This window comes from Triturus cristatus, chromosome 3_1 (genome assembly GCF_964204655.1).
Source record: "Triturus cristatus chromosome 3_1, aTriCri1.1, whole genome shotgun sequence".
Classification (NCBI taxonomy): Eukaryota; Metazoa; Chordata; class Amphibia; order Caudata; family Salamandridae; genus Triturus; species Triturus cristatus.
The window spans coordinates 1,160,239,958-1,160,242,619 of NC_140583.1; the positions used below are offsets into that span (position 1 = coordinate 1,160,239,958).

A 2,662-nucleotide genomic window follows, 5' to 3' on the forward strand; every position below is an offset into this window, starting at 1 on the left:
AAAGGATTATATTCCGACACAAGCTACCCTTGAGTATAATGCATCCCTACAAATAAAAGAGCAAAATCTGCACTCTATCAATGCCTATCTCAACTGATCTCAGAAGTTAAGCATTGTCAGGCTCGGTTAGTATCTGGATGGGAGACCGCTTGGGAATACCAAGAGCTGTAGGATTTTCATCTTTTTTGGGGGGGGTTTGGGTGAAGTGGGTTGCATGTCTTACTTGCTATGGCCAGCACTGAAGTGGAATGAAACCAGCTAAGACCAAAAACATCAGTGTACCTCAGGCCTACAACTGTACCAGGCTGTAAGCACCTGATCTTGTCTAATCTCAGAAGTTAAGCAGGGTTGTTCCTGTTAGTACCTGGATGGTAGAACACCAGTGAATACCCAGTGCTGGAGGGTTTTCATCTTTTGTTTTTGCTTTGGATGAAGTGGGTGGCATGTCTGACTTGCTATGGCCAGCATTAGAGTGGAATGAAATTAGCTAAGATCCCAAACGTCAGTGCACTTCATGGCTACGACCTTAATAACCTGTAAGCACCTGATCACGTCTGATCTAAAAAATTCAGCAGGGTTGGTCATGGTCAGTACTTGGATGGGAGACAGACTGTGAGTACCAGGTAAGGGCTGGCTATTCATCTTTTTTGTTGTTGTTGCTTTGGGTAAACTGGGTGGCATATCTGACTTGCTATGTGCCGGTTGTACGATGGTACAACACCGGTAAATGCATCGCATGCCTTTGCCTCGAATTCTTTAGCACGCATGTTTTTACCATGATTATGCCAATACCATGCATTGTTTAAAAACAATGTATTTGTGGGGGGAGACCCCCTTCCCCCCAACTTACCTTTAATGCATGGTATTGGTATGCAATGTAAATGCATAATCGCAGTAAAAAAAATGTGTGCTAAAAAATGCGAGGCAAATGCATACGATGTATTTACCTCGTTGTAATCCCAAACATTTGTCCCGTTCATGCTTTCAGCCATACCAGCCTGAAAGCATCTGATCGGAGAAGTTAAGGGTCGGTCTGGTTTGTACCTAGATGGACGTCTGCCTGGGAATGCCAGGTGCTGTAGGCTTTTCATCTTTTTTTGTTTTGCTGTTGTTTTGGGTGAAGTGGGTGGCAGCTCTCACTTGCTATGCCCAGCACTAAAATGGAATGAAAACAGCTAAGACCACAAAAGTCAGTGCATTCCATGCCTAGTGCCATACCTCTCTGTAAGCATCTGAAGTCATCTGATCTCTTAAGTTAAGCATGGTTGAGCCTGGCTAGTACCTGGATGGCAAGCACTGAAGTTGAATGAAAACAGCTAAGACCCCAAACGTCAGTGCCCCTCATGCCTATGGCCATACCACACTGAAAGCATGTGATCTCAGAAGTTAAGCAGGGTCAGGCCTCGTTAGTACCTGGAAAGAAGACCGCCTGGTAATACTGTAGGATTTCATCTCTTTTATTTGGTTGCTTTAGGTGAAGTAGGTGGCATGTCTGACTTGCTATGGTCATGGCACTTCATGCCTACGGCCATACCAACCTGAAAGCACCTGTTCTCATCTAAACTCAGAGGTTAAGCAGTGTCGGGCTTGGTTAGTACCTGTATGGGAGACTTGGGACTACCAGGTGCTGTAGGTTTTTCATCTTTTTTTTTTGTTGCTTTAGGTAATGTGGGTGGCATGTCTGACTTGCTATGGCCAGCACTGAAGTGGAATGAAAACAGCTATGACCACAAAACATCAGTGCACTTCATGCCTACGGGCAAACCTTCCTGAAAGGACCTGAACTCGTCTGATCTCAGAAGATAATCAGAGTCAGGCCTGGTTAGTTCCTGGATGGAAGACTACCTGGAAATACCAGGCGCTGTAGACTTTTCATCTTTTTTTGTTGTTGTTGCTTTAGGTGATATGCGTTCTTGCCTGACTTGCTATGGCTAGTACTGAAGTGGAATGAAAACAGTTCAGACCCCAAATATCAGTGTACTTTATGCCTACGGCCATAACACCCTGAAAGCACCTAATCTCAGAAGTTAAGTAAGTTCGTACCTGGTTAGTACCTGAATGGGAAGCTCCCTGGGAATACCAGGTGCTGTAGGCTTTACATCTATTTTTTTGTTGTTGTTGTTGATTTGGGTGAAGTGGTTGGCATATCTGACTTGCTATGGCCAGCACTGAATTTGAATGAAAACAGCTAAGACCCAAAACGTCATTGCATTTCATGCCTACAGCCATACCAACCTGAAAGCACCTGAACTCATTTGATCTCAGAGGTTAAGCATGGTCGGGCCTGGTTAGTACCTGGATGGGAGACCGCCTCCGAATGCCAGGTGCGGTAAGCTTTTCATCCTTTTGCTGATGTTTTTGGTGAAGTGGGTGGCATTTCTTATTTGTTATGGCCAGCACTAAAGTGGAATGAGACCCCAAACATTAAAGCACTTCATGCCTATATCCATTCCACCCTGAAAACTCCTGATCTCATCTAATCTCAGAAGTTAAGGAGACTCTGGCCTAGTTAGTATATGGATGGGAGACTGCCTGGGAATACCAGGTCCTGTAGGTTTTCAATCTTTTTTTTTGTTGCTTTGGGTGAAGTAGGTGGCATGTCTGACGTGCTATGGCCAGCACTGAAGTGGAATGAAAACAGCTAAGAACCCAAATGTCAATG

The 2,662-nt window shown here is 44.6% G+C and overlaps 1 pseudogene; it reads left to right on the forward strand.

Moving 5' to 3' along the window:
• Nucleotides 1-2,217: 2,217 nt before the first annotated feature.
• LOC146861705 (5S ribosomal RNA) lies at nucleotides 2,218-2,336 on the forward strand (annotated as a pseudogene).
• The last annotated feature ends 326 nt before the right edge of the window (nucleotides 2,337-2,662 follow it).